At 42.3% G+C, this 24,701-nt stretch overlaps 1 pseudogene; it reads right to left on the reverse strand.

Annotated features, from left to right (window-relative positions):
* Window positions 1-14,661: 14,661 nt before the first annotated feature.
* LOC103346351 (cyclin-dependent kinase 8 pseudogene) lies at window positions 14,662-16,480 on the reverse strand (annotated as a pseudogene).
* Between the last annotated feature and the right edge of the window lie 8,221 nt (window positions 16,481-24,701).

A 24,701-nucleotide genomic window follows, 5' to 3' on the forward strand; every position in this document is an offset into this window, starting at 1 on the left:
GGATGGAGTTCTTGGCTCCTGCTCTAGGCCTTGCCCAGCCCTAGCTGTAATGTCCATTTGGGGAGTGAATCAGCAGAGAACCAGTAGATGGAAGATTCCCACCGCCCCCTTTTATATATTAAAAAAAATAGTTTTACGAAGGCAGCAAGGTGGAGGCGAGGATTCCTGATTTTCTTTCTGGCAGTTTCACTTGGCCGACCCCAAGGGCACATGCACACTTGAGCTTCAATCACCCTTTCTACTGCAGCTGACATTTCTCATTACTTCCATACTTTCGCAGCCACTACCACTTCAATTTTATGCATTTTTAATTAACTGTCTGTTCTTTGTTTCATTTACTTTCTTATTTGTTTTCTACTGGAGTCCCAAAAAGACTCACTCAAAGGGAAATTTTTTAAAGCTAACAAACAGATCATTTTAACACAAATGGACTCTCTCTCATAAATAATTGGTACAGCTTGGTGCATCCAAGTCATCCTAATTGCTATCAGGAGTTCCAGATTTTATTAATATTCTCAGTATAGTCAAAAGAAACTTATATTACTTGTCATTTTTAATGGATGTATCTTTCATGGATATATTTTAATAAGCATATTTTTTATTTTAATAAAGTTTTATTTCAAGAATGAGATTTTTCTTAGGTATTTATAAGATTACAAATCTAGGAGCTGGCGCTGTGGCACAGTGAGTTAAGCTGCTGCCTGCAATGCTGGCAAATCATAAGGGTGTTGATTCGAGTTCTGGCTGCTCTACTTCCAATCCAGCCCCCTGTTAACGCGCCCAGGAAAACAGCAGAAGATGGTTCAAGTGCTTGGGTCCCTGCACCCACACGGATCCCAGATGGAGTTCCAGGCTGTTGGTTTTGGCCTGGTCCAGCCTTGGCTGTGGTGGCCATTTGGGGAGCGGATGGAGGATCTCTCTCCCTCCTTCCCTCTCTCTCTTTCTCTCTACCCCCTGTCTGTAACTCATTCAAATAAATTTTTAAAAGAGGAAAAAGATTATAAATCTATCATTGCTATAACAAGGAAGATATCTAAAAATGTAAAAAGAAAACAAATGATCTCTCTGATCCTTTTGATTTTCAACACTGCTCCTAAACCAATGACCCACTTGTTAACGTATTTTTGTTTTCCCGAGTCATGGATCCTAAACAGGACATTAATCAGCTGTGTGCAATGGCCTCTTTTCTGGAATGTGAGAAAGTGTGACTCTTCAATGCATAGCAGAATGCTGATATTCATTCTCATGTTTAGTAAATAGTACTGGGTATTTGAAGTGTGGTCAACATTATGATGAAAAGTTGGAAATACCAGTAGTATTTTCTTACTAAGGAAAGATAGCCTTCTCTCTGTAGGGGCGGGGGACTTGGAGAGCAGCATCATCGTGCTGGGGAATGGGGGAAAAAAGTAGTCCCAGGAAGGCCATTCCAGGCAAAAGAAAGGAACATGGGCAGAGCAAATGGTTGGACTGAAATGCCACTGTGATGCCAGAGCACAGGATGGAAGAGAAACCCTCACCTGGGATTGAAAGCAGCGCCTGCATTTCTCTATATAAGCAAGACTGTTTTTTTTTTTAAGATTTATTTATTTATCCGAAAGTCAGACTTACACAGAGAGAGGAGAGGCAAAGAGAGGTCTTCCATCCGAAGGTTCAGTCCCCAAATGGCTGCAGTGGCCAGAGCTCCGCCAATGCGAAGCCAGGAGCCAGGAGCTTCCTCTAGGTCTCCCTTGCAGGTGCAGGGGCCCAAGGACTTGGGCCATCTTCTACTGCTTTCCCAGGACATAGCAGAGAGCTGGATGGGAAGTGGAGCAGCCGGGTCCTGAACTGGCGCCCATGTGGGATGCCGGCACTTCAGGCCAGGGCGCTAACCCACTGAGCCACAGCGCTGGCCCAACCAAGACTATTTGTTTTTCTTTGTTTTGTTTTAAAGATTTATTTATTTATTTGAAAGTCAGAGCTACACATAGAGAGAAGGAGAGGCAGAGAGAGAGAGAGAGAGAGAGGTCGTCCATCTCCCCAATTGGCCACAATGACTAGAGCTGCGCCAATCCAAAGCCAGGAGCCAGGAGCTTCTTTCAGGTCTCCCATGTGAGTGCAGGGCCCCAAAAACTTGGGCCACCTTCTACTGCTTTCCCAGGCCACAGCAAAGAGCTGGATTGGAAGTAGAGTAACTGGGTCTGGAACCGGCGCCCATATGGGATGCCAGGACTGCAGGAGGCAGCTTTACCACTAAGCCACAGCGCCAGCCCCAAGCAAGACTATTTGAATTCAAGTCCTAAGCCATGGCAGGCTTCTCAAGACACTTTTGACCTCAACCTTCACCCAGCTCCTCTGAAATGATGGAAAAACCTCAGGGTTGCTATGCTAATGTGGCATTTCCCATTAAGTATAAATAATATTGTCACTGACATGGAGGAGTAGAATCATACCAGGACCTAACCATGAAATAGGCATTGCTCTGTTATATATGGCTGAAAATGAATCATTTTCTTATTACCCTCCACAGTTGCCATTAAACATGTAATGGGAGAAAAAGAGGCATGGAATTTTTTTTTTGTTTGTTTCTCTGCCGTCAACGCTTCCCTACATATGCAGAGCAAAACAGAAGAGTCAATTTATATCTATAGTTGTCCTTTCTATCTGTTCAAAAGAAGTGATTGTTTCTAAAATCTGACATGTGTTCCTACATACACGAAATAAGAATGTGCTTTTCCTATTATGTATGAACCCAAAGTTAATTCCCTGGGTCAGTATGGAAAGCAAAGTTAAATATTACAAGGGACCTTCACTGTGAATGGAATCAGAAGTGAGTACAACACAAACATATTCAGGGGAAGCAGTTTAATGCAAACAAACACTAGCGCAGTTTCCTCCTAATGGAATAAAATTAGATTGCTGAGTGGATTGCTTTTGGATTATTTGGATTAAGTGTTGCACTCTTGGAAGTTTGGCAACTCCGTTGCATTGCAACTACTTGGAAACCACGAATTTCCTCTACTATGGGCTTTGCAGCTTCTCTCAGGTGCCTTGGGCATTTTCCTACTGTGCATTTGTTTCTAAGAATCATAGTGGTCAAAAATGGGTCACTGAGAAGAAGAACAAAAGTTCAGGTCAGGGTTGTGGTTGATTTGGAATGCCTTAACAAGCAGTGGCATCGTGGCAACCTGGGAACACACACCGAGCTCCACCACTGAGCAGCACGAAGACTCGCTTTTGCTCACAAAGGGTCTGAGTGTTCTGTAGGCTGTGTAACCACACTAAACAGTCCTTTCAATAGTTAACTCAAGACCTTATTTTGTTCTAGTTTTTCCAGCCCACGAGACCTGGAGAAATAACCTTTATTTACCATGTTGTTAGCTTCATGCTGAGTTGAAAGTCACTTCTCAGGAGGAAATACTCCTTAAATTTCACCTGGGTCTTATTAATAAAATTTCCTATTTACAGAAACTCAGGCACCTAAATAAGGAACCATGATGCATACACAATAAGAGATGAAAAGGAGAAGGCCAGGAAGATAACAGTGACAGAAACCCATCAGGAAAACAAAAATAAAATAAAATTCAAAAAATGAGTGACCATTGACTCCCCTGGGTCAACCAGCTAGTGTTCCTGGAAACTCAATTACACCATGACGTTGAAGGAATCAAGGCTCACCTGTCAAACTCATGGACATTCAGGGTGCAAAATCCCAATTTAATTGGTCTGATTTAAGCTGGAAGTGCTACTGTACTCTTCTGAGTCTTTCCGGAATGACTTTGGGACAGAAAACAGTCTCTTCTCTGAACAGGGCAAGTGCCTTAGTGCATTTTCAATTGCTATTACAGAATGTCCGAGACTGGAAAACTTACAGAGGAAAAAGAAAGTTATTTGCTTCATGATTCTGGCTGGGAAGTCCAAGGGCATAGCAGCCGTGTCTGGTGAAGTCCCGCATGCCCCCAAGTCATAACATCGAGGAGGGTGAAAGGGCACACGCAAGCTGGCGAGAGAGAAGGAAGGCATGCGGGGGTAGGCTCACTTTATAATAACACTGCCCCTCCGTTGAGTCACCCAGTCCCTTAAGAATGATATTAATCCACTCGAGGGCACCACCCCTGTGACTCACACACTTCCGGGAGTCAAACTTCCAATGCATGAATTCAGCAAGACAGACACCCAAACCATAGCAGCTGGTGCTTCAGGAAATGATATTCCGTGGAAGTAGATGGTGCCTTCCATTGTCATTTCTCTCATTAGCTAGCAAGGAGGCACAGGGTCCCCTGGCTTTTTTTAAAAAGATTTGCTTATTTATTTGAAAGTCAGAGTCACAGAGAGACAGAGGCACAGAGAAAAGAGAGAGAGAGAGAGAGAGAGAGAGAGGTGTCTTCCATCTGCTGGTTCATTTCCCAGGTGGTCTCAACAGCTGGAGCTGTGCCAAGCTGAAGCCAGGAGCCAGGAGCTTCTTCCAGGTTTCTGGCCTGGGTGGTAGGGGCCCAAGGACTTGGGCCATCTTCTACTGCTTTCCCAAGCCATAGTAGAGAGCTGGATTGGAAGTGCAGCAGCCGGGACTGGCACCCAATATCTGTTATGCCACAGCATCGGCCCCTTGGTTTCTTTTTTAAGATTTATTTTATTTATTTGACAGGCAGAATGACAGAGAGGGGTGAAGGAGGGGGGAGAGAGAGAGAGAGTGGAAGAGAGAGAAAGAGTTCTTCCATCTAATGGTTCACTCCCCAAATGGCCACAACAGCTGGGGCTGGCCCAGCCTGGAGTTGGTCCAGCCTGGAGCTCCATGTGTGTCTCCCACATAGGTGGCAGGGGCCCAAGGACTTGAGCCACCTTCTTCTGCCTCTCAGGCGCATTAGCATGGTGCTAGAGCTGAAGTGGAGCAGCCAGGGTTTGAACTTCCATTCTGATATGGGATGCCTGTGTCGCAGGCAGTCGCTTTACACACTGCACTGCACCATGAGACTGCTACACTCCCCCTCAACATAGCTTTTTTTTTTTTTTTTTAATAAAGGGCCCAGGTGCATCTGGCCAACACAGTCCTAGGAATGGAGCTGATTGGATTACAAATTCAGAACCTCCAAGACCAACTTTGTCTTCTGCATCCTTTCTTCAGGCCTGCGTTCCCTCTGCAGGTATTTGTGAAGGTCTGTGAAGGATACAGCTATTTAGCCTCATGGTTGAGATGCCTGTGCCCTGCATTGGAGCTCTCCACCAGCAAGACCTTGAGAGGCTCAAGTAGTTGGGTTCCTGCCACCCACGTGGGAAACCTCGATGGTATCCCCAGCTCCTGGCTCCAGGCCCAGCTCAACCCCAGATATTGCAGGCATCTGGGGAGTGAACCAGGAAATGGATGCTCAATCCTTCTCTCTCTCTCTCTCTCTCTATCTCTCTTCTCTCTGTCTGCCTTTAAACTAAACACATTTTTTATTAGAAAATCGAATTGAAAGATAATGTGCATTTTCCATGAAATTTTTCAAGTACCTTTTTTTTTAAAGATTTATTTAATTGAAAGCCAGAATTACACAGAGAGAGAAGGACAGGCAGAGAGAGGGAGAGAGAGAGAGGGAGAGAGGTCTTCCATCCGCTGGTTCACTCCCCATTGGCCGTACCAGCCAGAGCTGCGCTGATCCAAAGCAAGGAGCCAGAAGCTTCTTTCAGATCTCCCACGTGGGTACAGAGCCCCAAAAACTTGAGCCATCTTCTACTACTTTCCCAGGCCATAGCAGAGAGCTGGATTGGAAGTGGAGCAGCCGGGCCTCAAACCGGCGCCCATATGGGATGCCAGCACTGCAGGTGGCAGCTTTACGCGCTATGCCACAGCACTGGCCCCTGAAGTACCTTTATATGTGAATTTGATTAATAAATTTGAGGGAATCTATTCACTTTTAATGTGAATCTATAAAAAATGGTGGCACATTGGCAATTTTGGTAGACACATTCTGGATGGTTACCTTAATCCAAATATGGACTTTTCGGAGCTGGTGCTGTGGTCAGCGGATTAATGCCCTGGCCTGAGGCGCCGGCACCCCATATGGGTGCCAATTTGAGACCTGGCTGCTCCACTTCTGATCCAGCTCTCTGCTATGGCCTGGGAAAGCAGTGGAAGATGGCCCAGGTCCTTGGGCCTCTGCACCCGCGTGGGAGACCTGGAGGAAGCTCCTGGCTCCTGGCTTTGGATCAGCGCAGCTCCGACCATTGCAGCCAATTGGGGAGTGAACCAGCGGATGGAAGACCTCTCTCTCTCTCTCTCTCTCTCTCTCTGCCTCTCCTCTCTCTGTGTAACTCTGACTTTCAAATCAATAAATAAATCTTTAAAAATGTACTTTTCAGCAATCAGATTGAAAGGAGAGATATCTGGAGTAAGTGTGGGCTTTGTTTTCTCACTTACCTCTGCTCACCAGAACGAGGAGCTGCAAGCCTCTGTGGAAGGTTCATAACTGTGCCAGTCAAAACAGCAGCTCAAGGTAAGGCTTTACAGCAGGGAATGGCAGAATGATTCTACAAAGGGACACAGAGTAAATATTTTAGGCTCTGCAGGCCATATGGTCTCTGTTGGGACAATTCAACTCTGCTGTTGTAGTGGGAATGCAGCCACAGATGATCTGTAATAAATGAGGTGGTTATGGTCCAAATAAAACTCTGTTTTCCAGAAATAGGAAGTGAACCAGACTTAGCACACAGGCTACCCTTTGCCAATTCCTTCCTTCTTTCCTTCCTTCCTTCCTTCCTTCCTTCCTTCCTTCCTTCCTTCCTTCCTCCCTCCCTCCCTCCCTCCCTCCCTCTCTCTTTCCTTTCTTCCCTCTTATTTATTTTTATCTATTTGAGAGCCAGAGTTACAGAAAGAAGGAGACAAACACACACACACACACACACAGAGAGAGAGAGAGAGAGAGAGAGAGAGAGAGAGATCTACTTGCTGTTTCACTCCTCAGCTGTCTGCAATGGCCAGGACTGAGCCAGACTGAAGCCAGGAGCCAGGAGCTTCATCTGAGTCACCCAAGTGTCCAAACACTTGAGCATCGTCTACTGCTTTTCCAAGCCTTTAGTAGGAGGCTGGATTGGAAGTGGAACAGGCAGGGCACAAGCCAATGGCCATATGGAGTGCCAGCATTGCAAATGGCGGCTTTAACTGCTATGCCACAACACCAGCACCCCCATCTTTAAACTAATGAATGGAAGGTACTTCTTATCTACCTTCCCCAAGTGACAGAGTCAACATCCAGACACATGGGAGAAGAGAAAAATAAATGTTACTGAAAGTGGAGGTCCAGGGCCTGGCATCATGGTTCAGCTGCCACCTGCAGGTTCAGCTGCCACCTGCAATCCATTATACTATACCAAAGCACCAATTTGAGTTCCAGCTTCTCCGCTTCTGATCCAGCTCCCTACTTATGTGTCTTAGAAAGCAGTGGAAGATGGCCTGAATGTTTGGGTCCCTGCCACTCACAAGGGAGACCTTGATGAAGTTCCAAGCTCCTGACTTTGGTCTGGCCCAGCGTTGGCCACTGACCCCATTTGGGAAATAAACCATAAATGGAAGATCCATTTCTACCCCTTTCTCTGTTGGTCTGCCTTTCAAATAAATCTTTAAAAAAAGAAAGTAGGGGGCCAGTGCCGTAGCTCACTAGGCTAATCCTCCGCCTTGCGGCGCCGGCACACCGGGTTCTAGTCCCGGTCGGGGCGCCGGATTCTGTCCCAGTTGCCCCTCTTCCAGGCCAGCTCTCTGCTGTGGCCCGGGAACGCAGTGGAGGATGGCCCAAGTGCTTGGGCCCTGCACCCCATGGGAGACCAGGAGAAGCACCTGGCTCCTGCCATCGGATTGGCGCGGTGCGCCGGCCGCAGCACGCCAGCTGTGGCAGCCATTGGAGGGTGAATCAACGGCAAAGGAAGACCTTTCTCTCTGTCTCTCTCTCTCTCTCACTGTCAACTCTGCCTGTCAAAAAAAAAAAAAAAAGTAGGGGCTCATGTGTATATGTATGTGGGTATGTGTATGTGCATATGTGTTTCAGTATGCATTTACAGTTATGCACCACTTAATGTGAGGACAGATTCTGAGAAATGCATTGAGGTGATTTTGTCATGCAAACACAATAGTGTGAACTTAAACAAAGATGGCTACAATGTCAATGTCAAAACAAGCTCATGGGGCCACCCTCGTATATGTTGTCCATCATTGACCAAAATGTCACTACGCAGTGCATGAGTGTATATTCACATAATATACATATATACTGATATACACACATAAATCTCTTTATCTATGGTGGATTCATGCTCTGCTGATTTAGCTAAGCCAAATCTCTATTTCTTAGAATCCCCTTCGTTGCACACTTCTGAGTAAGCATGAGCCACGAGTTATGTTTTGTGTGAGATGTGGAAGAAGGCTTGGAGCAACCAGCAGTGTTTTGCACTCTCCAGCTGGTGCAGGGCACAGATGCTGTTGCAGCTCATGTGTGCTGTCGCTAGATCTTGTGCTTGTGTTGGGCCCTCAGCTTTGCCAACTCTGTATGGATCAGCTCCTCCCAAGCCTTCAATTCCTGGCCAGGCTCCCGTGCAGCTCTTGTGTAGGACACCAGCTTCTGAAACAGACAAGTTGGGGGCTTGGAGATGATAGGAGGCAGAGGACGGCTCCAACTCGCCTTGCGAGTTCCAGTCCATCTTGCCCTCCCCACTTTCTCTCTCTCTTTCCTGACTGCCCCACAGCTGGCATCAGGCCTAGTGAAACACGTAGAAGTAACTGTCTTACATATACGGTTTGTGAAGTCATACCTTATCCTGTATCAGTCAGAATGAGCCATTCCAACCTACATAATTTGCCATTCAAAGAAAGGAGACCCAAGAACCCAAAGTGCTGGTTTTCAATATTTCAATAATAGTGAAACTAATCTCTCCTTTGTGAATGTCAGACTGTTCCATGCACCCCCGAGGTTCCGTAAATGCTGGATTCTATAATGACGATGACCTGTTTGTCCACAGGGCATGGACTCTGATCTATTTTCGTCTCCTCTAGGATCAATGATGCACATTAGTGAGGTGACTGATAGATGACAAGGGTGGCTGCCTCTTGACCCCAGATTAAGCAAAGCCATCTGGCCCTTAAGGGAATGGAACCCATACTACTGACCTCAATTAACACCAGGCCTTAACCAATTGAAGAAATAAAAGCAGCAATTAATTCCAGTGTCCTCTTCCTTGTCACTACCAATTGCAATATCCTATTCTGAAATCCTGGGCAGGCTACACTGGAAGACACGTTAGCACGGAACCATCATTATAGCAACTTAAATGGTTGGAGCAGATCATATTTTTAACTGCCTGATCGTAGCCCTATCCTCAAAACTGTGGCAGGACAGATAAGAAGAGGAGAAGCAGAGAAACAATGCCACAGAACTGTTTAGTTTATGAAAGTTCATGGCTACCATCTCTCACCCCCACTCTCCTCCCCTGCGCTATCTTCCTAGTTGACTGCTTGGAAAAGGAAAGCACCATCAAAATTACACTTGGCTCACGTTCAATGAGTTCATGTTGCTGGTTCAGTTATAAACTTCAGTGTTGAGTTGGGTTTCATTCACCCGAGTCATGGAGTCGGTGGCCTTATTTATACTTTCTGCTGTTGTTCATTTCACTTTGACAGTGTTGGGGCTTGGGCAATGACACCCGAAAGTGAAGGCATAAGAAGCCGTCTTGGAAGCAATGTTTCCCTCTGACCTCCTCCTGTTTACCTGTCCCTCACCCCTCCTTCTTCCCCTAGAAGAACTGCTGAAACCAGAATCTCATCTGGAAGGCATAGGCACTAGCATCCCTTTCCCCAAAGCCAGATAAAACCTAAAATGTCATCCTAACTCTCCCTGGCTTTCTGTGTAAGAGTTGATCAGAAAGGACTTCTTGGACCTTCCTTGTTTGTCTTCTGCAAAACTCTCACAAGTGAGGAACCAGGAAAAAGGAGCAGAGTGGCCTTGCTAGCTTCCCCCTCAGTCTCGTGCCATTGTTTCACACACGTTGTGCTCAATCACATTTCTGCATAGCTGCCCGTGCTTCATCAAACTCCAGCATGAAAATGGATAACTCACTTAAGGTCTTCCAAATCTTCATTTGGAAGACTTCTAGACCATGTGAAACTATGATTTAATACATTTTTGCAAAAATTTATTTTATTTATTTGGAAGGCAGAGTAACAGAAAGGGAGACACGGGGAGATCTTCCACCCCCAACTCACTCCCCACATGCCTGATGACTGAACCGGACCAGGGGAAAGCCAGGAGCCTGAAAGTTGATCCTGTTCTCCTGAGTGAGTGCAGGGGTCCAAGCATTTGTACTACCCTCTGCCTGCCTTCCCAGGCACGTTAGCAGAGAGCTTGGTCAGAAGTGGAGCAGCCAGGGAATCACTGTCTGTCTGCTCGCTCCTATAGGATGTGACATTGCAGGTGGCAGCTTAACCCACTGTGCCACATCACTAGCCTGGATTAAATACATTGTACGTCTTTTCTCTTGCTAATGTGGCTATTGCCAGTCTTCCCTACAAGAGCAGTGAGGAGCCAGAGGAGATGTCTTACTGTGAGTAATAGTCCTTCCACCTAGGCAATTGCTTTTGTGGGTTACATCTGCTTGTCTGCCATGCCCAGGGCATTAATTCCAGATGACATTACTAGCACATCCCATAAATGCACTTCTTGATGGATCTGCTCAAGTGTGTTTTTCTCTAGTGCCCTGTGGACCACTGAAGACAAACACTAAGTCTCACTGGAGAAAAGGCACAAGAGAAATACTGCTTTCTATTTCCGAAGGTGTTTTTCCCCCCATTTTAGCTCATGTAATGTTATATGTCTCTATTAAAACCAGCTGTGCTTTTAGCTGCAAACCTTTGTGAGATTCACTTATCTATATAGAAAAATGAGTGCCAGTGTGGAGAGCGTGTGGAATGATGTGGTTTTTGTGCTAACTGCTGAAGACTTCAGAAATGGGCTTTTCATAGTGGTAGTCTATAACAGTACCCAAAGATAATCAATCAGGCCTTAATCGCTAGACCTAGAAATGTTATCTGATTTGCTGAAAGGATGTTTGCAGATATAATTGAGGAACTTGAACACAGTAGATTGTCCTGGATTACCCGTGTAGATTCTACATGAATTCATAAAACCTTATAAGAGAGGTTCAGGTAGGGGCCGGCGCCGTGGCTCACTTGGTTAATCCTCCGCCTGCAGCGCCGGCATCACATGTGGGCACCGTGTTCTAGTCCTGGTTGTTCCTCTTCCAGTCCAGCTCTCTGCTGTGGCCCAGAAAGGCAGTGGAGGATGGCCCAGGTGCTTGGGCCTTGTACCTGCATGGGAGACCAGGAGGAAGCACGTGGATCCTAGCTTCGGATCAGCATAGCTCTGGCCATGGCGGCCATATGGGGAGTGAATCAACAGAAGGAAGCCCTTTCTCTCTGTCTCTCTCTCTCTCATCTCTCTCTCTCACTGTCTGTAACTCTGCCTGTCAAATAAATAAATAAAAATCTTAAAAAAAAAAAAATGAGAGGTTCAGGTAGAGAAGACACTGATAGATGGTACTATGAAGAAAGATGTGGAGATTGGGGTCAGGTAATTGCAAGCCAAGAAATGCTGGCACCACCAGAAGCAAGAGAAGGTACATAAAGATTCTCGGCTGGCACTGTGGCGCAGTGGGTTAACACCCTGGCTTGAAGCGCTGAAATCCCATATGGGCGCTGGTTCGAGACCCAGTTGCTCCACTTCCTATCCAACTCTCTGCTGTGGCCTGGGAAAGCAGTAGAAGATGGCCCAAGTCCTTGGGCCCCTGCCACGCAGGTGAGAAACCTGGAAGAAGCTCCTGGCTCCTGGCTTCAGATTGGCACAGTTCCAGGTATAACAGCCAATTGGGGAGTGAACCAGCAGAGGGAAGACTTCTTTCTCTCTGTCTCTCTCTCTCTCTCTCCCTGCTTCCCTCTCTCTCTCTGTGTAACTTTTTTCAAATAAATAAATAAATCATTTTTAAGACAGATTCTCCACGAGAGCCTCTGGGGATACAGCCTTGCCAACACCCTGAGGTTGGCTCAGCATTGCAGATTTCAGACTCCTGGCCCCCAGCACTGTGCAACAATCAATCTCTATTGTTTGAAGCCACCAAGTTCATGGCAAATTTTTCCAGCAACCACAGGAAACTGATACACAAAGCATAGCGCAGCCTAGTCATTTCCCATTGAAGCAACTACTCAGAACAGATGGACAGCTCCCCCTAACCCAGAACGAAAGAATTCTGACCAAAAATATTCTATTCAGTCCATGTAGTCTCTGATTCTCTCCCAGGAAAAGCTGAATCAGCACACAGTCGTTCTTCATATAGTTATGTCTTCAATCCCAGTAAAGACCTTCTTGATGCTAATTCTTTGATAAAATGCTGAAGGAACTGTTCAACGCCAGCCATTATTTCTAATACAGTAATGATAATGAATTTCTGGTACAAAGATGACAGACCAATGCAGGATTCTACCTCTCTCTTCTCAGAGACAGCCCCTAAGCTAGCAGGAAACGGAGAATAGAAACTCTGCATTAGCTGTGAGTGAATTGATTTAATGTATAAAGAAGGAGAGACAATGGTTGGAAAGATCACACAGACATTTGGGAAGAAGTCAGCACACCTGTGGCTGCAAATCTCAGACAGTAGGCAGCATGCATATAAAGAACAAAACCAACAATCCTGTTTTGGAAAAAGAATAGCTCCAAGTAGGAGTTACTGTCTTTCACTTGACACTGGACTAGCAGGGGAGGTAGACGCCATAGCAAGCAGGGTTACAGCAAGCAGTGTGAAAGTAACACCAAATACAGAAAATGAAATATGAATTTGAAGCAGTCTTGCAGCTGCTAATCTTTCTTGGATGGAAGAAGAAAGTTCAACATTTTTTCCATAGAACCCTGTCATTAAGGCCTCATTTGAAATCAGTGAAAATTGCTACTGTCCTAGAATAGAGTCTGAATACCTCCACACCTGAGAGACTGGAGCTTGGTATGGCACATCTTACTCAAACATAGAAGCATTAAGAATTAACGTTGCCTCAACACACAATTGTACAAAGAAAATCTATACTATATAATGTAATATTGATTAAAGCAAGTATAAAATAAAATACAATAAGTTCTCAAAAGGATCAGAAGACAGTGAAAAATAAACCTCAGATAAATACTTCTTTTGGCATAAAGCAGATAAACATCATTACAACTCATGGCCACTTGAATAAAAAAAAGTTATGAAACTTTTAAAAACACCTGCTGAACACAGAGGTGGCAGCATTCATAGAAACTTTAGTGAAAGCACATGGAAACACAAAAGTGAGCTGGTTGAAGGAAAGGAGTTGATATAGTAAGGCTTAATGCCCAATCACACAAAGAGTTCAACAAATAAAAAGTTAAAATACTATAGTTCATCAGGAAAATATGCAAGCACTATGAACACTAATAAAATGAAAATATGTGCAACTTCGCTCATATAAAATAACTTTTAAATAGTCACAAAATCATTAAAACATTTATAAGCATGTATATACCAAAAAAGTGACAGTGCATTTTATACTATAATCATATATTATAAGCATATGTACATTTATATTAACATACATATAGTTTGCTTTATATAAATATAACATAGTATACACATGCATATATATTAACTTCCATATATGAGAGGGAAGCAATGCAGAATTTTTCTTTCTGTGTCTGGTTTATTTCATTTAACGTAATGATCTTCAATTCCATCCATTTTGTTTCAAATGTCATGTTTTCATTCTTTTTTATGACTAATATTCCACTGTGTATGTATGTGAAATATACATGTATGTGAAGTGCACATACATGTGTATGTATGTGAAATATATACATATATCACATTTATTTCATTCAGTCATCAGCAGATGGACATTTGGCTGATCCCATACCTTTGCTATTATGAACCGGGATGCAATAAACTTGGGAGTGCAGCTATCTCTTTCATATGCTGATTTCATTTCTTTTGAATATATTCCTAGAAGTTGGACAGCTGGTTCATACGTTAGATCTATTTTTAGTTTTTTGAGGAATTGTCATACTGCTCTCCATAATGGTTACACTAATTTGCATTCCTACTAACAGTGTGTATTAAGGATTCCCTTATCCTCACTAGTATTTGTTATTTTTGACTTTTGGATGAGAGCCATTTCTAGTTGGAGTGAGATGGTACTTCATTGTTGTTTTTATTTGCTTTTCCCTGATAGCTTATGATACTGAGCATTTTTCATGTGTATACTAGCCATTTGTTTCTCTTCTTCTAAAAATTATACATTCAGAGACTGCTTATTTCTTAAGTAGATTGTTCATTTTGTTGTTGAATTCCTTGAGCTCATTATATGTTTTGGATATTAATCCTTTATCAGACACATGTTTTCCAAATATTTTCTCACATTCTGGTTGATTGTCTCTTCACTTCATTAATTGTTTCTTTTGCTGTGCAGAGGCATCTTAATTTGATGTAATCTCATTTGATTTTTTTTTGATTTATGAAAAATAAATTTATTACATAACACCTTGTTTTTTTAACAATGTTCAATTTTTTTATTCAGAATACTTGTGTCATTCATGTAAAATAGTTTGATACAGTACATTGTATGTTATAGGTTTTTTTTCTTCTCAAAAATTCTAAGGCTCACCTATTTCTTCTCCTTTGCTGAAATAAGGGCACCCTAAACAACATGCAGACAAGTTTTAAAAAAGAAAATTAACTGAACAAAATTTTAACAGCACTACACCAAACAGCTTTAAAATCAGGACAAAATATCTGAATTGGATGCTGCACCTTTTTAAGGGAGTAATCATTCATGCTTTTTTCATCTTAAAGCATGCTCACAAATCAGCAACACCAATAGGAAAAATAAAACACTGTCTATGACAATCATTTTAGTTTGGTTGCTGGACCAAACAGGTTTATATCAATGACAACATATTTAATTACTATCAAATAGCAGCTTTAATACCAGTCAAGTCATAGACTGAAAATAAAAACAAACTTATAAATTGGAAATTAATCTTTGGGAGTCTTGAAACCTTTCTGGAAAACTGTGGCTTTTTGTACTTTCAAAAAAATCCAAGCAATATTCTTGGTCAAAAACACTGATTACAATGTAGAAAATGAATCAACTCACTGATAAAACACTAAAAAGAAAGGTGTACCAAAATAATCTCACTTAGAGCTTGGTTATTTTGTTAACATATACTGCAAGTTTCAAGTACCAATTAAACTTTGTGTCTGCGTGTGTACTATTGGTCAGATAATGTTGTTACACTGAAAGAATTCACCACATACAACAACGAATGCTTGCCCCTAGCACATTTCACAGCTTCAACTGCTACAGACTGTCACTGAAAAAAAAAAATGCATTGGTCAGTCTGAACCATGTCAAGTAAACTATGGAAGTGGCAAATCCACAACACAAACTGCGCTAGCACTTTCTCTTCAAGTCTAACTCCAAAATAGGTACAACTTGGAAGCCACTACTCCAGTCTGTGAAAAGTGGTAGAACTTGGCTACTGGACATTTTGAAGATGTGGTTGGACAGTACATTCTCGCGGCCCATACCAGGTTCTCGCGGACAGCTGCACAGTCAGCCCTGCAGCATTAGCAACAGTGCATTGACAAGATTCTGACGCAGCTCAGTACCGATGTGTCTGATGTGAGTACTGTGGAGGCTGCTAGGAGGTAGCTGAGTACCCCATGCTGCTTTGGGGCTGTGATGTACTTGGTCCAGGGTTGGAATAGGCAGCATGTGGATTGGAACGCTGATAGTCTGAGGTCATGATTAGTCCACCTGAGATAGTGGTAGGAGGAACAACTCTCACTTTTTTCAAAGGGGGTCCCTGTGTGTGACTGCTGTCTTGGTTCCCATTGGTGTGGTTATTGCCCTACTGCTGCTGCTGGGTTTTGTCTCCTTTGTCATCAGATTCTTATTCTGTTAAAAATTCACGTTTTGGGTAAGGGATTTGACAACTGGCAAAAACATCTGATGTAGGCAGTGGGTCTTCCAGAAAATAGGGATCCTGCATAGCCTGTTGCGAGGTGATTCGCTTTATTGGGTCCATGGTAAGCAACTTTTGAAGCAGGTGGAATGCTTTACTGTCTGGTTTAACTTTATGCTTTTCTATATACTTGATAAGGCTGCAGTTGGTATTCGTATTGCTTCTGAAATCTTTCATTAATGCTGAATGTTCGGGCATTTTTTTATATCTTCCCAATCTTTATCTGCAGGAAATCCCATCCCAGCTGGTCATGGTGATAAGGATTACTAGTTTTGATGTCCTCTTGTCGACAGTGAAATATTGGTTCTGACATTAGTAGTTCTGCAAATATACACCCTATAGCCCAAGTATCAATAGCTTTGGTATGATGTTGCTCCAAGAAGTAGTTCTGGGGCTCGATACCAGAATGCTACAACCAACTTCAATTGCCTGTGTTTTGGGGTTCTTATCCAAAAAGTCATGGCCTATGCCAAAGGCTGAGAGTGTTTCTTTTTGGTTTTTCTTCTAATTGTTTAAACTTCAAGTCATATATTTAGATCCTTAATTCATTTTGCCTTTTTTTTTTTATTTTTTGACAGGCAGAGTGGACAGTGAGAGAGAGAGACAGAGAGAAAGGTCTTCCTTTTGCCGTTGGTTCACCCTCCAATGGCCGCCGCGGCAGGCGCGCTGCAGCCGGCGCACTGCGCTGATCCGATGGCAGGAGCCAGGAGCCAGGTGCTTTTCCTGGTCTCCCATGGGGTGCAGGGCCCAAGCACCTGGGCCATCCTCCACTGCACTCCTGGGCCACAGCAGAGAGCTGGCCTGGAAGAGGGGCAACCGGGACAGAATCCGGCGCCCCAACCGGGACTAGAACCGGGTGTGCCGGCGCCGCAAGGCAGAGGATTAGCCTAGTGAGCCGCGGCGCCAGCCCCTTAATTCATTTTGAACTGGCTTTTGTATGAAGTGAAAGTCTTCTTTCAAACTTCGTTAAGCTTCAAACTTGTGTATGGAAATCCAATTTTCCTGATGGGTAGTGTGGATATTTTGGTCATATTAATTCTTTCAATCAGTGAACATAAGTCTGTTCATTTTTTGCATCTCCTTCCATTTCTTTCATTAGTATTTTGTCATTTTCATTGTACATATTTGGTTAAGTTTATCTCAAGGTATTTGAATGTTTCTGCAGTTACTGTGAATGAGATCATTCTTATGAGTTCTCTCTCAGCAAGACAACTGTGGGTGTACAAAAATGCTAGTGATTTTTGTGGGTTGATTTTGTATCCTGTAACTTTGCTGAAGGTAAACCAATAAAAGTGACATATCACATCAAATGAATGAAGGGAAAAATCATATGATTATCTCAATAGATGCAAAGAAAACATTTGATAAAATCCAACATTCTTTCATGAGAAATACCTTAAACACATTAGGTATAGAAGGAATGTATCTCAACACAATTAAACTGGGGAAAGCAGGGTGCATTTCCACTGAGATCTGGAACCAGACAAGCAGGTCTACTTTCTCCACTCTTATTAATATAGTTCTGGAAGTTGTACACAGAGCCGTCGTGCACGAGAAAGAAATTAAAGATACGCAAGTTGAAAAAAGGAAATACTCAAATTCTCCCTGTTTACAGGTGACATGACTTTATAAGTAGGGAACCCAAAAGACTCCATCAGGAGACTTTTACTACTGAGAAAGAGAATTCAGCAAAGTTGCAGAACTCTATTTTTAAGCAAACAACTGGAAAGTAACTTACATGTATGAATGGGTATTAGTTATAATTGGAAACCAACTGTACAGTGGTTAAAGTAACTGAAATAGTGTTGTGTATCTTAAAAGCTAAATCCAAAATATTTAAGGCAATGTTTTAAAATGTTTGCCTTTTATTTACATATATGTTAATTCATAAAAGACATACAAATCATATATTTCTATGACAGGCTATATGTACATATATAAGATGTATGCATATGTATGTGCAAACATATTTTAAAAAATAGTTCTGGAAGAAGAAAGGTATATTTTAAGTGAATTCCTTCATTTTTTACATCAGTTTCAATTTTATTCTACTACTTTAGCACATTCTAGTGTTATTCTGCTTAAGATGGAATGCATGGCATTATTCTCTTTCTCAATATTCAGAAGTGTTACAAGTACTTGTTCCCAATGGAACAACACATGGTAAGCAGCAAAAGCACCTGGGCTTGCCTTAATGCACCTGATGAAATGGACTCTGGCACTTAGTTTTGACCAGTAGCATCTAATCCAGATTCTCTCCTAAAAGCAAGCACCAACACATTGTTGCATATATTTTAATGTCTCTTCCTGGACTATTCTTACAGTTTCCTATTTAAAAGTTTCTTTTTTTAGAGGAATTATAAGAACTATCTATGATTAGGCTTTTTTATGAACTATAAAGTTTCACATCTTCACTCTAATGCATGACTAGCATACAATCAGAACTTTAAAGCCATCCCATCTACTATTTTTGATTTTATCCCAGAGAGGTAAAATTATTTTCTATGATCATGAACTAGTAAGAGAAAGACCTACACTCTGAAATTTAAGTTTAATATACTTTCCATTATGCCACATGGCCAAAGAGCTAATAAAAATATTCCAAATGCTTTTAAAAGATTTGTGTAAATGCCAAGTCCATGAAATGTTCATATATCAAATAAAATGGTTCACCTTTCCTAGCAAGTAGTTTGTAGGGCTACAACTTGACATGGCCACTGATGTCTTGGTGGTAACCAACATCTTGCCCCATAGCTGACTCTGGCAGTCATCGCAAACCCTGTGGGATAAGCAAAGTCCTTCAGAAAACTTGCTGCTCTTATCCGCTGTTTGAAGTGTCTCTTATCTGACACCTGGACAATTCCTAATGATTCCCAGTACACTATCAGAAAGCTCAGGTGCATTCCAAGTGACCATTGGCCCTTTGTCTATAAAACCTTTAATTTCTTGCCTGATGGCATGGGACTCCTTTGCCTTACAGCTGCCCAAGACACACTGTAAGTCCCCAGTAAATTTCCCTGTGTGCAATCCTGATGCATCTGCCTCATTCTTCCATCTCACAACAACTTCTGCCTTTGGCAGCTGGTTCCTCTCATAGCCTGGATTTTACTGAAACATTTTTCCATACAACATGTGAGTGGAGAATTGGCACTACGACCTGTAAAACCAAAATTTGGGAGTTGCACAAGCCAAACAACAAAACTCCATATAGATACTATTTAGTGGGCAAGAACAAATAGTCTATGTTCTCATTAAAGAGCATTTGATGATGGCTCCACTGCATGCTCATAAAAGGAATTCACTCTTTGGCTATCAAGCCCTCCAGATTAATTGTTTGCACATTCCTTGATTGTCTTGATCAAGCATTTTTGACTGATTTAAAATATCAGATGGCTTGAGTCATCAACAATATGGAACGTGCATTTTAAAGAATTGTTTTGTAGGGCCAGCACTGTGGCTGATCAAGTAAAGCTGCCACTTGCGGAGATCTCATATGGGCTGCTCCACTTCTAAACCAGCTCCCTGCTAATGCACCTGGGAAAGCAGCAGTTGATGGTCCAAGACCTTGAGCCCCAGCACCCACGTTGGAGACCAGAAGCAGCTCCTGGCTCCCGGCTTTGGATAAGCCCAATTCAAACCATTGTGGACATTTGGGGAATGAACCAGTGGATGGAAGATCTCTGTGTGTTTTCCTTCTTTCTCTCTCTGTAACTCTGCCTTTCAAATAAATAAAGAAATCTTAAAAAAAAAAAAAGAATTGGTTTGTAAATATTGACAGTATATATTCTGTATCAAAAAGATAAACCAACATGGAGATATGTCAACATCAGTAATAAACCCTTATTACCAGCCATTAGAAAAGAATAAAATAAAGGTCTAAAATTTATACCCAAAATAATCAACTGTTAAATCCCAGATTCTGTGGTTCCCTTGTAAGTGAAGCTGTTTGTGATTCCCCTTCAGGTCATGCTCCTCGTGTGTGTCATTCCCGTAGCATTTACCTGGTGATAGAATTGAAGTGGTACCCTAGCTCTACCACTGTGACCTTGTGTGGGTGTCTTTTTTTTTTTAATTTTTTGACAGGCAGAGTGGACAGTGAGAGAGAGAGAGACAGAGAGAAAGGTCTTCCTTTGCTGTTGGTTCACCCTCCAATGACCACCACGACCGGTGTGCTGCAGCCGGCGCACCATACTGATCCAATGGCAGGAGCCAGGTACTTCTCCTGGTCTCCCATGGGGTGCAGGGCCCAAGGACTTGGGCCATCTTCCACTGCACTCCCTGGCCACAGCAGAGAGCTGGCCTGGAAGAGGGGCAACCGGGACAGAATCCAGCGCCCCGACCGGGACTAGAACCCGGTGTGCTGGTGCCGCTAGGTGGAGGATTAGCCTAGTGAGCCGTGGCGCCGGCTGTGTGGGTGTCTTAATGTCATCTGTACAATGGCAGTAACAGTAGCTTCTGGCATAAGTAGCTCTGTGACCCAGCACTCACCCATGGAGCTTAAACTTCACTGGAGGATGTGTAGAAATACAAATAGTTAACTGGTAGGTCATGTTAAGTTTTATAAAAAAAAAAATGTAAAGAGGTATAGGAGAATGGAGTAGGCAGAGGATTAGTTTTATATATAATGGTGACTAGAGATGGGTGCTCTAAGGGCGTAGATTGTGAAAAAAGACTAAATAAAGTGAAAATCCTTGAAGGAGAAAAAAAATGCGTGATGTAGGAAGAATAATACCATCAGTTTGGCCTGAAAGGGGTGAGTGGCAAAGGGAAAACGAGGGAGAGGCCATTTGAGAGGGAAGTGGGTCAAGTCTTGTAAGATTTTATAGGTCACCATAGGGAATTTCAATTTTATTCTGGGAAACTGATGGGAGCCTGTCAGTTTCTTCCACACTTGAAAATTCCTTTATCTTAATTTGTCTGCTCTTGGCTTCCAAACTGTCTTCTGCTTCCCCCTACAGCTTCATCCTTAGCACTTCATGCTAAAAAGGGGGACCTTTGTCAGTAACAAGGTGGCATCCCATGAGATATTGTGTATCACTGCTGATTCAATTATTACTTAACATATTAATCCCCATGTTGTTATGTGAAATGCTCTTATTTTGAATGCCACAAACTGTCCTTTGCTGTTACATAAGGAAATCAAGGAAACTTTTTTCCTTGTCTGAGAACACTATGGTATCAGCAGCCATTATTAAGAAACCAAGAAAGAAACATTTAACAGAATAGAAGAAATGAGCTAAAATTTTTAAAGTTCAAGTCTCTCCATGTAGAAATCCTTTCTCCAGTACCAGCCTGGAGAGATCAGGGTCTGGTTTGATACAGGGAGCCTCAGAGTTCCTACCCAGGAGAGCCCACTACTCAGAATATGCATCAGGAAAGGCACAGCCATACTGCCCATCTTGTGGTCTTCCCAACTCCAGTAATTCACAAAGCAGTGACCACATACTCTCCCATCCTCTGCATAGGCTACTGAATCATATGTCTGCTGAAGGGTATTTTTGCTGCATTATATTATAATTTTCCTTTGTGAATATTTTCCCCTTTCTAGAATACTTAAGAAGTGACTTCTCCACAAGAGAATGTTTGTAGATGATGGGTGAGTGGAAGAGGACACCAAGGGAACTGTAACATCAGTCACAGTATCTGTTCACCAAGCTGCCACAGCCCTCATTCTGATGTCTTAAGGGAATATTATACTCAGCCAAATTTTCCCAATAACTTCCAAATCTAAACTTGACCTTCCAGACTCCTCCTCCTCCTCCACCACCACTACCAAAAATAACACCATCACCACCACCACCACCACCACCACCAATATCAACATCAACACCAACACCAACATCAATATCAACAACATCAACATCAACACCAACACCACCATCACCACCAACACCACCTATAGCAACACATCAACATCAACACCAACACCGACACCACCAACAATGATAACACCAACATCAATATCAACACCATCACCACCACCACAAACAACAACAGCAACAACATCAATACCAACACCACCACCACCACCACAAACAACATCAACATCAACACCAACAACAATGATAACACCAACATCAACATCAACACCAACTTCACCAATCCAGGTGGAGAGGACAAACACACAGAAAGATGACTGTATATGAATAACATAGGCCATGTGTAAACATATGAAACAGACCATGGGATACAGAATGAAACACTAGTGAAGACTTCACAGAGGAAAGGAATCTGGGATTTGAAGAATTGAAAAATGAAAAGAAGCTTTGAGTACCTCAAAAGCAAGAGCTTGGATGATGGTATTCAATGGAAAAGTAGACAATAAATATACTACAAGAAAGGTTTTTTAATTTAATTTTTTTATTTAAATTAGTAATTGATTGCTTGAAAGTCATACACTGTTAGAATGGACTCTAGAATTTGCCCTATCCAATTAATTGGTTTTTATAGATAGAACAATTAGGATTCATAATTTAAAAAAAACTTCTAACCAAAAATCCACTGTACTAACCTATGTCTTAAAAGAAAATGTTTTTCTAAGAAAATATAACATAAAAGTGGACTAGATGTCAACCAAATTAGATGTGGTAGCTGTTTAGCCTAGTTGTTGTGCCACTGAAGAACACCTGTACCCACACTGGAGTGATTCCCAGCTCTGGCGTCTGAGTGCGTCTTCCTGCTCATGCAGGTCCTATCAGGCAACAGGAATGTATCAAATAATCGAGTCCCTGCCACATGTGGAAGACGTGGATTGAATTCCTTGCTCTCCACTTCGGACTTGGCCCACCCTTGCCATTGCAGGCATTTGAGCATTGAAATAGTACATGGGGAGCTCATTTCTCGCTCTCTGTCTCTCCCTCCCTCTCTCTTTCTCTGTGTGTTCTTATGCTTCTCAAATAAATAACTTTTTAAGATATAAATATGAATAAAACAATAAACCTGAAGAAATTTTTTTAAATTTTTTTTGACAGGCAGAGAGGACAGTGAGAGAGAGAGAGACAGAGAGAAAGGTCTTCCTTTGCCGTTGGTTCACCCTCCAATGGCCACCACGGCTGGCGCGCTGCGGATGGCGCATCGCGCTGATCCAAAGCCAGGATCCAGGTGCTCCTCCTGGTCTCCCATGTGGGTGCAGGGCCCAAGGACTTGGGCCATCCTCCACTGCACTCCCGGGCCACAGCAGAGAGCTGGCCTGGAAGAGGGGCAACCGGGACAGAATCCGGTGCCCCGACCGGGACTAGAACCCGGTGTGCCGGCGCCGCAAGGTGGAGGATTAGCCTAGTGAGCCGCGGTGCCGGCCCTCAAGAAATTTTAAACGATTCCAAGTAATTACTTTCAGAAAAGGGCCCAATTTCAGAGTTTTATGAGTCACTTCAATGTTTTAAAGCAAATAATCTCTCTAGGAATTGTTTCAGAACATAGACAAATGAAGAATCATTTAATGAACTTAGCAGGAACCCAATGCAAAAACAAGAGAAATATTGGAATCAGAAAATATTATAACCCAATCCTACTCTTGTAGCCAATTAATAAATATTAAGAAATCAAGTCCACAAGTTTATTGTCAGAATAGATTACAACCAAGTAAGATTTACTCCATTAATATGAAAATGGCTCAAAATATATTAATTTAATTTGACACAGAGCTAGATCAAACACGTATATACAATAGATGTCTGAAAAATATTTGAGAAAAACAATGCTTTCAATATATTTTAAAAATTTGTAAATAAGAAATCATTCCACACACATAAAAAGATGTAGGAGTGAAGGAATATTTTAATACAATTAATACATAGTTAAAGCAGGACCATGTAGCACACTTTAGCAAAAAAAAAAAAAATTGCTCATACTTAGGACCGAGGAACAATAGAGGCACAATTTTTGTCCTGTTATCAATGTTTGTTGTGGAGATTTTAGCTCATGTGGTAATATAAAGACCACATTGAACATTAAATATTAGAAACAAGACCCAAAACTTTCCTTATTGTAATAATATTTCCTAATGCCTACAAGAAAATCAAAGATAATCAACTGAAAATCTGTTTAAAATAATCAGAATCTAGTAAATCATAAATCCGGTAAATATACAAAAATATTTACTTATGCCCCTCTGAAAGTCAATTAAAAATACAGTGAGATGTTTGTAATTATAATGTTCACATAAATGAACAGATGAATAAAAATGGTGATAAATCTATCAATAATTATAGTAAGTACTCTCATTTATTGAACAGTTGTTACTATAGCAGGTACTATGATAAGATTTTTACACCTATATTATTTAATACTCTAAGCTTTTTTGTAAAGACAACTGATTATTATTAGTATAATAACCAATTATTATCTTACTACAAACTACTACAAAGAAGAAACTTAGAAAGTTACATGACTTTTTTAAAAAAGATTTATCTGGAAGTTAGAGTTATACAGAGAGAGAAGGAAAGGCAGAGGCAGAGAGAGAGAGAGAGAGAGAGAGAGAGCTTCCATCCACTGGTTCACTCCTGAATTGGCTGCAATGGCCAGAGCTATGCTGATCCAAAGCCGGGAGCCAGGAGCCAAGAACTTCTTTAAGGTCTCCCATGCGGGTACAGGGGTCCAAGGACTTGGGTCATCTTCTACTGCTTTCCCAGGCCATAGCAGAGAGCTGGATTGGAAGTAAAGCACCCGGGACTTACATCGGCT

This window comes from Oryctolagus cuniculus, chromosome 2 (assembly GCF_964237555.1).
Source record: "Oryctolagus cuniculus chromosome 2, mOryCun1.1, whole genome shotgun sequence".
Taxonomy (NCBI): Eukaryota; Metazoa; Chordata; class Mammalia; order Lagomorpha; family Leporidae; genus Oryctolagus; species Oryctolagus cuniculus.